Below are 12,547 nucleotides of genomic sequence, written 5' to 3'. Positions count from 1 at the left end.
TTTCTGGTTTTACATTTAGATCTTTAATCCATTTTGAGTTTAGTTTTGTGTATGGTATTGGAAAGTGTTCTAGTTTCATTCTTTTACAAGTGGTTAGCCAGTTTTTCCAGCACCACTTGTTAAAGAGATTGTCTTTTCTCCATTGTATATTCTTGCCTCCTTTGTCAAAGATAAAGTGTCCATAGGTGCGTGGATTTATCTCTGGGCTTTCTATTTTGTTCCATTGTTCTATATTTCTTTCTTTGTGCCAGTACCATACTTTCTTGATGACTGCAACTTTGTAGTATAGTCTGAAGTCAGGCAGGTTGATTCCTCCAGTTCCATTCTTCTTTCCCAAGATTGTGATTATCACTTTTAACATAAAGGACAAGATTGAATATTTTGCCATCACCAGGATTTGTATTACAGTAAGGATGTTCCCTTCATATCCTATGAATCTAGAATGATCTGATCATCTGTATTTATAGTGCCTACAATACCTTCTTTATTTTGGGATTTCTAGGTATTTTACAGCTAACAATGGAGCTTCCCTGGTGGCTCAGACGGTAAAGCATCTGTCTACAATGCGGGAGACCCGGGTTCGATCTCTGGGCTTGGAAGATCCCCTGAAGAAGGAAATGGCAACCCACTCCAGGACTATTGCCTGGAAAATCCCATGGATGGAGGAGCCTGGTAGGCTACAGTCCATGGGGTCGCAAAGAGTCGGACACGACTGAGTGACTTCACTTTCACTACAGCTAACAATATTACCTGATTAGTTTTTAGCAGACAGAACATACTACACTGAAATTTAACTTTTTAAGAAAAATAATCTGTTCTCCCTATATACCATTTGTATATCAAAGGTTTTATCCAGTCTGAAAGTGTACAGTGCAGGCCTTTAAAATAACCAATTATTGCTTTAACAACCTCTTCTCACTTTAGAAAGTGTTTGCATTCCCACCAAGTCTTCACTAGATGGCAGCAGAGGCCATTGGTCAGGCTCTTGTGTAGCCTTAAGTGGCCTCAAGCATTCTCAGTCCACAGCTTTTTATCAGAATTATGGAAGATGTTTAGGGCTGAGCCAGGGCTATCCCTTAGCATTTTCTTTAATCTTTTATTGGTGACCCCACATGCTATTATACTGTTGTAGCTCTGCTTGGACCTGATGGCCATCATGCAGCCTGCTGTCTGCTTTTGCCTTCCACTCTCTTGGGCACTCTCAAACATCTCTCTGTAGATTCAAGTTTGCATGCAATCAGTCTACCTGGCAGTCACGCCTGCTTTATCAGGTGGCAGTCCCATCACAGGCATGGTGTCTTGTGAATCATTCTTTTGTCTTTGCCACCCCTGTCCAACACCCAACCAACCAATGTTTGTTAATAAGTTTCTGTGGCCCAGATGCAGTGGGTCCCACAGTGAACAGTGAGAAATTTCTTCTTTCAGTGTGCAGTTGGTTTTACTTCAACCCAAATCTGCTCCCCACAAGGGGATTATTTATCATCTTTTATATAAAGCAGAGTTTTCAACATCAGAGAATGGGTAGATGGCTTCTCTCTCACATTTAGTAACTTGTCAGCAGTTTCTTCCTCATTCCCTTATCTCACAGTCCATTGGTCAAATTGAATGGAGGGTCTAAAAGTCTAGCCTACTGCTGCTGCCACTCTGCAATGCCCATGAGGCTCTTTCTTAGATTAGACTAAATATCTTCAGACTCACAAGACTATTGCACGCCACACATGATATAGGACAGGCCTATGCAAGGCGGGAGACACCGATTTGATCCTTGGGTCAGGAAGATCCCTTGGAGAAGGAAATGGCAAACTACCTAGGTATTCTTGCTGGGGAAATTTCATGGACAGAAGAGCATGGTGGGCTGCACTCCATGGAGTCACAAACGAGTCAGACACGACTGAGCAACTAAACAACGGCAACAATGTTCAGGGCGTAGGACAGGAACCACACATGCAACCAAGCACTGCCAGATATTCCTAGCAGTGGGAATCTTTGCATCAGTCCACTCAGCAGATGGCCAAGTGTCCCTACAAGGTACTTGCAGTTAAAAATGAACTACAGTGACTCCAAAGATGGAGAAGCTCTATATGGTCAGCAAAAACAAGACTGGGCGCTGACTTGCTCAGATCATGAACTCCTTATTGCCAAACTCAGACTTAAACTGAAGAAAGTAGGGAAAACCACTAGACTATTCAGCTATGACCTAAATCAAATCCCTTACAATTATACAGTGGAAGTGACAAATAGATTCAAGGGATTAGATCCGACAGAGTGCCTGAAGAACTATGGATGGAGGTTCATGACATTGTACAGGAGGCAGTGATCAAGGCCATCCCAAGAAAAAGAAATGCAAAAAGGCACAATGGTTGTCTGACAAGCTCTTAAAAATAGCTGTGAAAAGAAGAGAAGCTAAAGGCAAAGGAGAAAAGGAAAGATATACACATTTGAATGCAGAGTTCCAAATAGTAGCAAGGAGAGATAAGAAAGCCTTCCTCAGCGATCAATGCAAAGAAATGGAGGAAAAGAATAGAATGGGAAAGACTAGAGAGCTCTTCAAGAAAATTTGAGATACCAAGGGAAACTTTCATGCAAAGATGGGCTCAATAAAGGGCAGAAATGGTATGGACCTAACAGAAGCAGAAGATATTAAGAAGAGGTGGCAAGAATACACAGAAGAACTGTACAAAAAAGATCTTCATGACCCAGATAACCACAATGGTGTGATCACTCACCTAAAGCCAGACATCCTAGAATACAAAGTCAAGTGGGCCTTAGGAAGCATCACTATGAACAAGGCTAGGGGAGATGATGGAATTCCAGTTGAGCTATTTCAAATCCTGAAAGATGATGCTGTGAAAGTGCTGCACTCAATATGCCAGCAAATTTGGAAAACTCAGCAGTGGCCACAGGACTGGACAAGGTCAATTTTCATTCCAATCTCAAAGAAAGGCAATGCCAAAGAATGCTCAACCTACTGCACAATTGCACTCATCTCACATGCTAGTAAAGTAATGATCAAAATTCTCCAAGCCAGGCTTTAACAGTACATGAATCGTGAACTTCCAGATGTTCAAGCTGGTTTTAGAAAATCCAGAGGAACCAGAGATCAAATTGCCAACATCTGCTGGATCATAGAAAAAGCAAGGGAGTTTCAGAAAAGCATATACTTCTACTTTAATAAATACACCAAAGCCTTTGACTGTGTGGATCACAACAAACTGTGGAAAATTCTTGAAGAGATGGGAATACTAGACCACCTGACCTGCCTCCTGAGAAATCTGCCTGCAGGTCAAGAAGCAATAATTAGAACTGGACATGGAACAACAGACTGGTCCCAAATTGGGAAAGGAGTACATCAAGGCAGTATATTGTCACCCTGCTTATTTAACTTCTATGCAGAATACATCATGAGAAACGCTGGGCTGGATGAAGCACAAGCTGGAATCAAGATTGCTGGGAGAAATATCAATAACCTCAATATGCAGATGACAACACCCTTATGGCAGAAAGCAAAGAACTAAAGAGCATCTTGATGAAAGTGAAAGAAGAGAGTGAAAAAGTTGGGTTAAAACTCAACATTCAGAATACTAAGATCATGGTATCTTGTCCCATCACTTCATGGTAAATAGATGGGGAAACAACGGAAACAGTGACAGACTTTATTTTTCTGGGCTCCAAAATCACTGCAGATGGTGACTGTAGTCATGAAATGAAAAGATGCTTGCTCCTTGGAAGAAAAGTTATGACCAACCTAGTTCAGTTCCGTCGCTCAGTCGTTTCCGACTCTGCGACCCCATGAATTGCGGCACGCCAGGCCTCCCTGTCCATCACCAACTCCCGGAGTTCACTCAAACTCATGTCCATCGAGTCGGTGATGCCATCCAGCCGTCTCATCCTCTGTTGTCCCCTTCTCCTCCTGCCCCCAGTCCCTCCCAGCATCAGAGTCTTTTCCAATGAGTCAACTCTTCGCATGAGGTGGCCAAAGTATTGGAGTTTCAGCTTCAGCATCAGTCCTTCCAATGAACACCCAGGACTGATCTCCTTTAGGATGGACTGGTTGGATCTCCTTGGAGTCCAGGGACTCTCAAGTGTCTTCTTCAACACCAGAGTTCAAAAGCGTCAATTCTTCAGCACTCAGCTTTCTTCACAGTTCAACTCTCACATCCATACATGACCACTGGAAAAACCATAGTCTTGACTAGATGGACCTTTGTTGGCAAAGTAATATCTCTGCTTTTCAATATGCTATCTAGGTTGGTCATAACTTTCCTTCCAATGAGTAAGCATCTTTTAATTTCATGGCTGCAATCACCATCTGCAGTGATTTTGGAGCCCCCCAAAATAAACTCTGACACTGTTTCCTAGACAGCATATTAGAAAGCAGAGACATTACTTTGCCAACCAAGGTCTGTTTAGTCAAAGCTGTTTTTTCCAGTAGGCATGTATGGATGTGAGAATTGGACTACAAATAAAGCTGAGCACTGAAGAATTGATGCTTTTGAACTGTGGTGATGAAGAAGACTCTTGATAATCCCTTGGACTGCAAGGAGAACCAACCTAAGGGAGATCAGTCTTTGGATGTTCATTGGAAGCACTGATGCTGAAGCTGAAACTCCAATACCTTGGCCACCTGATGCGAAGAACTGACTCACTGGAAAAGACCCTGATGCTCGGAGGGATTGGGGGCAGGAGGAGAAGGGGACAACAGAGGATGAGATGGTTGGATGGCATCACCGACTCCATAGACATGAGTTTGAGTTATGAGTTGGTTATAGACATGGAAGCCTGGTGTGCTGCAGTCCATGGGGTTGCAAAAAATCCAACAGGACTGAGGGACTGAACTATCTAACTAATGGTGTGATTCCCAGTCCAGGTAAAAGTTACAAACCATGGGCATCATTGTTACTATAAACAATGTTGCCTAGTGGGCACTTACCATCTTCATCTATTTCCAGGAAAATATTGTTAGAAAATTAACAAAAAGTCAGATCCTCATACAAAGGGGAAAAAGTTTTAACATTTTACACATGACCTAGAAATGAAAATAATCAAATGAAAAACTACTAAAATGAATGAAGGAGTTCAATAAGGTGGCCAGATATTTTAAAAAAAGAAAATAGCTTTTTAATATACCAACAGTGATTACAGAATGTAATGAGATAGATATTTCTTTATAATATAATAGAAATCATAATTATGTAATTATATCATATACATATATACCAAAAAAATGTTCAAGTCCTACAAGTCAACCTTAAAAGTTGATTGAAAATTCCATGAATTTTCGATTGAATGGAGTCAATATTGTAGAAAGGGTTCCCAGGTGGCACTAGTGGTAAAGAATCCACCTGCCAGTGCAGGAGATGTAAGAGACATGGGTTCGATCCCTGGGTTGGAAAGATGCCCTGGTGGATGGCATGGCAACACACTCCAGTATTCTTGCTCATGGACAGAGGAGCCTGGTGGGTTAGAGTCCACAGGGTCTCAAAGAGTTGGAAATGAATGAATGCACACACACACAGTATTGTAGAAATGTAATTGCTTTACAAATTAACTATATAACACAATCCCAATTAAAATCACAATAGAAAATTTCTAAGGAATTTGAAAAATTGATCCTAAAATTCACTTGAAAACATACATTTGCAAGAAATTTTTTAAAGAAAAGAGCTAAACTTATTTTGTAGATATCAAACTTACTAGAAAGTTATAGTGATCAAAAGAGCAGTTTTGGCCCAGAAATAGGCATACATATCAGAAGAATTGAATAATTATGTTCAGAAACAGACACTTTAGTTTTCCTTTATGTTGATATAACTTGCATACATAAGATGCATACATTATACATGTAGAGAATAGCGAATTTTTACATGTGTGTATGTAGCAGCTTAGACACTACTCAGACCAAGATATAGAGCATTTCTGGTACCCCAGTAGGTTTGTCTGTACTCTCTTCCATTCACTATCACTTCCTCCAACAAAAGTAACTTTTTGGTGGGTTAGTTTTGCCTGTTTATGAACTTCACACAAATAGAATCATACAGATGTAATCTTTTGTACTCAGCTTATTTTGGTCAATGTTATATTCGTGACGCTTTCCAGGTGGTGCTAGTGGTAATGGGCCGGCTTGCCAATGTAGGAGATACAAGCGATGAGGGTTCGATCCCTGAGTTGGGAAGATCCCCTGGAGAAGGGCATGGCAACCATTCCAGTATTCTTACCTGGAGAATCCCATGGACAGAGGAGCCTGATAGGCTATGGTCCATAGGGTCACACAGAGTTGGACCCAACCGAAACAACTCAGCACACAGCATGTATTTGTGATATTCATTCGCATGCTTGCACATAGCAGTGATTTGTTCTTTTTCACCATTGTAGTATTCCATTCCATACAGTAGCATTCCACCATGTGAATATAATACAATATAGCCAGTTATCCATCCTACTGGTGATGGACATTTGAGTTATTCCCAGATTTTGGTCATTATGAATAAAACTACTATGAACATTCTTGTACATGTCTTTTGGTGGACCAGAAGCATTCATTTATGTTGGCTATACCCAGAGATGTAACTGCTGGGTCACAGGATGAACATGTACGTTTAGCTTTTGTAGATACTGCCAGTTCTCCAAAGTGGGTGCAGCATGGTGGAGGTTAGTATGTTGGTTTGTAGTGATATCCCAATTGTGGTTTTAATTTGCATGTTCTTGCATGACTATTGATGTTGAATGCTTTTTCATCTGCTTATTGGCCATTTGGATATCTTCTTTTGTAAATATCAGTGCAAGTCTTCTGTCCCTCTGCTCTCTTAAAGTTGATTCAGATTTAAAAAAAAAATCAATTTATAGGAGTCCCCTGTCAGATACATGTTTTGCAAATCTCTTTTCCTGGCCTGTCACTAACCTTTCCGCTTTCTTCATGGCAACTTTTTTTTAAAAATAAACATTTCATACCTTTTTTTAAAAAAGAAAGTTTATCTGAGGCAGGTCTTAATTGTGGCATATAGAATCTTTAGTTGCATTATGTGGGATCTTTAACTGAGACATGCAAACTGTTAGCTGCAGCATTTGGGATCCAGTTCCCTGACCAGGGATCGAATCCAGGCCCCTGTGTTGGGAGTACAGAGTCTTAGCCAGTGGTCCACCAGAGAAGTCCCCTTCATGACATCTTTTGATGAACAGAAGTTTTAGTAATTAAGTTAATATGTAAATTAAACTTATTTAATTCATACATTAAATGGAATTAATTTATTAATCTTTTTTTGTCCCATTTAATAAATTTTTGCCTGCTCTTAGCCCTTAACATAATCTCTTATGTTTTCTTTAATAGTATTATTCTCTTACCTTTCAAACTTAGCTCTATAATACTTCTCCAATTAATTTTTGTGTGTTGTTTGAGGTAGGGGTCAAGTTTCATGTTTTCTTACATGATTATCCAGTTGACCCAGCTTCACTTATTGAAAAGACAATCCATTTCTCATTGAACTATACTGGAGGTTATAGCCAGTGCAATAGGTAAGAAAAAGAAGTCATCCAGATTGAAAAAAAAAAGAAATTCATCTTTATTTACTGATAACTGATACTATGATTGTATCTATAGAAAATCCTATAGAATTTATAAAAAGCTACTCAGACTATTGAGGTTAGCAAGTTTTCAGGATATAAGATATATATATATATAAATCCATTATATTTCTATTTATTAGCAATAAATTATTAAAAATGTAGAAACAGGGCTCCCCTAGTGGTCCAGTGGTTAAGAATCTGCCTGCCAATGCACAGGACACAGGTTTAATCCCTATCTGGGAAGATCCCGTGGGGCAATTGAGCCCACAATCTAGAGCCCAACTACTGATTCCACATGCAGCAACCACTAAAGCCCACGAGCCCTAGAGCCCGTGGTCCATGACAAGAGAAGCCACTGCAATGAGAAGCTGCTGCTGCTAAGTTGCTTCAGTCGTGTCCGACTCCGTGCGACCCCATAAATGGCAGCCCACCAGGCTCCCCCGTCCCTGGGATTTTCCAGGCAAGAACACTGGAGTGTGTTGCCATTTCCTTCTCCAATGCATGAAAGTGAAAAGTGAAAGTGAAGTTGTGCCCTGTAATAAAGAGTAGCCTATGCTTTACACAACTAGAGAAAGCCCTCATACACCAACGAAGATCCAGTGCAACCAATGAAGACCTGGTGCAGCCAAAAATGAATCAATGAAAAAGTCTTTTAAAAATGTAGAAACAATAGTGTTTATACTAGCATACAAAATATGAAATAGGCATAAATCTGACAAAACACTTGCAAAGTGTGTACACTGAAAACTACAAAACAATTCTGAGAGAAATTATAGAATACTTCAGTATTATAGAATACTTAACTATTAAATGGAGATATGTACCATATTCATAGACTAGAAGACTCATTATTTTTAAGTCATCAATGTGCCATAGATTAATCTACAGATTTACTGAAAGACTAATCTAAACCCCAGCAGGCTCTTTTTTGTTGTTGAAATTGATAAATTGATTCTAACATTCATTTAGAAATGCAAAGGATATAGAATAGCCAAGACAATTTTGAGACCAAAAAACAAAGTTGGAAGATGTAAATAACCTGATTTCAAGGTTTTTTACAAAGTTATGGTAACCAAGGGCTTCCCTGGTAGCTCAGCTGGTAAAGAATCACCTGCAATGCAGGAGACCCTGGTTCGATTCCTGGGTTGGGAAGTTCCCCTGGAGAGGGGATAGGCTCCCTACTCCGATATTCTTGAGTTTCCCTGGTGGCTCAGAGGGCAAAGAATCCACTTGTAATGAGGGAAACCTGGTTTCGATCCCTGGGTTGGGATGATACCTTAGAGGAGAGCATGGCAACCCACTCCAGTATTCTTGCCTGGAGAATCCCCATGGACAGAGGAGCCTGGCCATCTACAGTCCATAGGGTAGCAAAGAGTGGAACACGACTGAGTCACTAAGACCACACATGGTAATCAACTTCAAGACAGAAAATAGATCAATGAATGGAATAGTTTCCATAATTAAACCCACATTCATTTGATCAGTTGCTTCTTAATGAAGTGGCAAATACAATTCAATGGAGAAAGGATAATCTTTTCAACAAATAATTGAAACAACTAGACTTCTATATGTGAAAAAATTAACTTCAACTCATATCTTTTGCTGTATATTAAAATTAATATAGCATAAGAGAAAAAAGGTGAAAGGTGCATAGTCATGTCCGACTCTTTGTGACCTCATGGACTGTTCAGCCTGCCAGGCTCCTCTGTCAATGGAATTCTCCAGGCAAGAATACTGGAGTGGATAGCCATTCCCTTCTCCAACAGATCTTCCCCACCCAGGGATCAAACCCCAGTCTCCTGCGTTGCAGGCAGGTTCTTTACTGTCTGAGCCACCAGGGAAGCCCATAATGCACTACTACTCAGGAGTAAAAAGGAATGAACTGTAGATATACTCAACAACATTGATTAACCTCAAAATAATTAAGGCTGACTCACCCCCAACCTCTCCCAAAGCTCGTAGCATATAATTCCATTTATGGTCAATTCTATAAAATGTAAACTAATCTACAGTGACCAAAAGCAGTTCTCTGAGGAGTAAGTATAGTAAGTTGTGACTGGCAATACAGATTACAAACGAGCAGAAGGAGATTTTGGGGGATGATGTGTATGCTTACTCTCTTGACTTTGATTATGGTCTCAGGGGTGTATACATACACATGTAAAAATAAAATTGTACACTTCAACTATGTGCAGATTTTAAGTATCACCTCAATAAAGTCGTTTAAAAAAACTATGGAGAAACACAGAGGCCACGTGTGACCCAGATTGTGTGACCAAAATTGGGCTGGTGTCCCTTGGCCGGTCACTCAAGAATCCTCAGCTGTAGAGATAATACCGCCCTTGTGGCGCTTGAGAGACAGTGAAAACTTATATGATGCATATGACCCTTGGCTAGACATTCTGTTGTTCTGCCATTCAAAGTGGAAGGGTAGTAGGCAGTCTGTAATCTATTTGACGTTCTAGTACATCTTGGATCTCTGACTTTAAGCAAGTTCTTTAATTGTTTCAGTGTCAGTTGCAGAGGGTATTAAAATGACATAATACATGGAACTGGAGAAGACAATGGCAACCCACTCCAGTACTCTTGCCTGGAAAATCCTATGGATGGAGGAGACTGGTAGGCTGCAGTCCATGGGGTCGCTAAGTCGGACACGACTGAGCGACTTCCCTTTCACTTTTCGCTTTCACGCATTGGAGAAGGAAATGGCAACCCACTCCAGTGTTCTTGCCTGGAGGATCCCAGGGACGGGGGAGCCTGTTGGGCTGCAGTCTATGGGGCCACACAGAGTCGGACACGACTGAAGTGACATAGCAATACATGGAATTAGTGTAGTGCCAGCTGTACAGGTGGGGAGGAGGTGTCAGTAGCTTTAGACCCTGGCTGGTTGCTGGGATCTCGGCGTGGGTCGCGCGGAAGTAACTTTCTGGGTGAGGGGTTGGTAAGCCTGGGAGGTAAAGACGGCTGGGACAGTAGCAGTGGCAAAAGCGATACCCAGAGGCCGCGGCGAACACCTGAGCAGAGGAACAGGTAACCAACCTACGCACCATACAACAAGCCACAGACACCTCCCAGCCTGCCTCGCGCCTTCGGGCGCAGGCGCAGTGAGATAGGCGGTGGTGGGGGCCCAGTGAGGTCCGGCCCCGAGGTTGGGTGGGCGTGGCTTGGACCCTCGCCCCGCCTCTCGACCTGGGCGGTGGTCGGAGGCGCGGCTGCGGGTCTCTGAGCTACAGTACCCCCTCAGGTGAGAGCGGCGGGGCGATTGCGGGAGCGCGGGGTTATTCGCACCAGCTGGGTTGCTGAAGGGAGGGCAGGATGTTGCCGCTGCTAAGTGGGATGATATTTCCCAGTTCCGTCACCTCACTTGGGACCGAGCCCCTGAGTCCGGAGGCAAGTGGGACCAGCTGTCCAGGAGACGCTCTCCTCGTCCTCGAGCCGGCTTCAAGAGCGCTTTTGAAAAAGAGACGAAGCATTTGGGTGGTTTGTTTCTTCCTAGGTGGGGAGTTTTAGGCTTAAATATAGTTGTTCCTTCCCATGCTGATATAGTATGAGAGTGCATGAGGAAACTGAGGTACGGAGAAGCAAAGTTGCCGCCCAAAGATTTCACACCTGTTAGTGTGAGATCTTGACTGCAAGGTCGAAATCTCCACATACTGGCCTCAGAAATTATGCTCTTCTTGACTATTCAGTATTGCCTCCAGGTTAATTCCTTGTCAGACTGTTAGACGTTTACTTAAATTTATTTAAAAAAAAGAGAGAAAGAATAAAATGGCTGAATTCTGGATACTAATTTGCTTCACTCATAGATGAAGCAAAAGTTACCCAGGGTAACCTGATGTGTTCCATTCATACTTGAATTAAAAACACATGGTTTAGGAAGTTGTTATTTTACATACCATCAAGTTAGCAAAAAAGTTCAGGTGGCCCAGTGGTAAAAAGAACCTGCCTGCCAATGCAGGAGACATAAGGGAGTGGGTTGGATCCTTGGGTTGGGCAGATCCTCTGGAGGAGGAAATGGCAACCCACTTCAGTATTCTTGCCTGGGAGAATTCCTTGGACAGAGGAGCCTAGTGGGCTACAGGGGTCGCAAAGAGTGGCAACAAGTCATGTCCACAGCGTTGCAGAGTCGAACATGACTGTGTGACTGTCATACATAAGGAGTCTGTGGTGGTTTTAAGATATGTCCACAAATTATTTCATACTCCTCTCTTTAAGAGATGGAGCCTAATTCCTCTCTTTTTGAATGTGGGCAAGACTTGGCTACTTACTTCTCACAAATAGAATAAAGTGGGGGTAATATACTTTGGCCACCGCATGCAAAGAGTTGACTCATTGGAAAAAACTCTGATGCTGGGAGGGATTGAGGGGAGGAGGAGAAGGGGACGACAGAGGATGAGATGGCTGGATGGCATCACTGACTCGATGGACATGAGTCTGAGTGAATTCTGGGAGTTGGTGATGGACAGGGAGGCCTGGTGTGCTGCGATTCATGGGGTCGCAGAGTCAGACATGACTGAGCGACTGAACTGAACTGAATGTACATTTCAGAAACTAGGTCATAAGAGGCACAGACTGTCTTCCTTGTTCTTTTTCTTGACTTGCTTGCTTTGGAGGAAGTCAGCTAAGGAGTCATGAGGAAACGCAAGTGACAGATTAAGATATCCTTGAGATGAGAAACTGAGGCTTTGTATCAACAATCACATGAGTGAACTTGGAAACTGGTCTTTCACCCCAAGTCAGATCTTAGATAACTATGGCCACATCTGATATCTTTTATTGTGTGTGTGTGTGTTTTGGTTGTGAGGTATTGGTTGGAAGGAGGCTCATTTTATTTATATAGGCAACTTTAAAGAAAATTGTTTTGATGTACAGATAAAAGAAGGGCATGATGGAAGAATAAGGAAAAACAGTAAATTAAAAGTAGAGTTTGAAATACTGATCACCAAAAGGTGTTCTAGAATGAGAAATTCAAAGATAATGGTTAAAC

At 41.9% G+C, this 12,547-nt stretch overlaps 1 protein-coding gene and 1 long non-coding RNA gene across 13 annotated transcripts in view; both read left to right on the top strand.

The window, feature by feature from the left end:
• LOC138418696 (transcription factor Sp5-like) overlaps window positions 1–1,513 on the top strand; it is a 30,012-nt gene extending 28,499 nt beyond the window's left edge. The window contains exon 5 of the mRNA XM_069550327.1: window positions 503–1,513. The gene's annotated coding sequence lies outside the window, so the exon portion shown is untranslated. The remainder of the gene's footprint in view (window positions 1–502) is intronic.
• Window positions 1,514–10,655: 9,142 nt separating this feature from the next.
• The window catches only part of LOC138418694 (uncharacterized), a 333,161-nt gene continuing 331,269 nt past the window's right edge, over window positions 10,656–12,547 (top strand). For 5 of the 12 annotated variants that reach the window (XR_011248689.1, XR_011248686.1, XR_011248692.1 and 2 more), the window contains exon 1: window positions 10,743–10,804. This is a non-coding gene — a long non-coding RNA (uncharacterized lncRNA). Of the gene's footprint in view, window positions 10,805–12,547 lie in introns of all 12 variants that reach the window. The other 7 variants (XR_011248688.1, XR_011248690.1, XR_011248684.1 and 4 more) reach the window with 3 other exon arrangements.

Source organism: Ovis canadensis, chromosome 14 (genome assembly GCF_042477335.2).
Source record: "Ovis canadensis isolate MfBH-ARS-UI-01 breed Bighorn chromosome 14, ARS-UI_OviCan_v2, whole genome shotgun sequence".
In the NCBI taxonomy this organism is placed as follows: Eukaryota; Metazoa; Chordata; class Mammalia; order Artiodactyla; family Bovidae; genus Ovis; species Ovis canadensis.
Note: the sequence above shows the minus strand (reverse complement) of the source record. Positions and strands in the feature narration are given on the sequence as shown.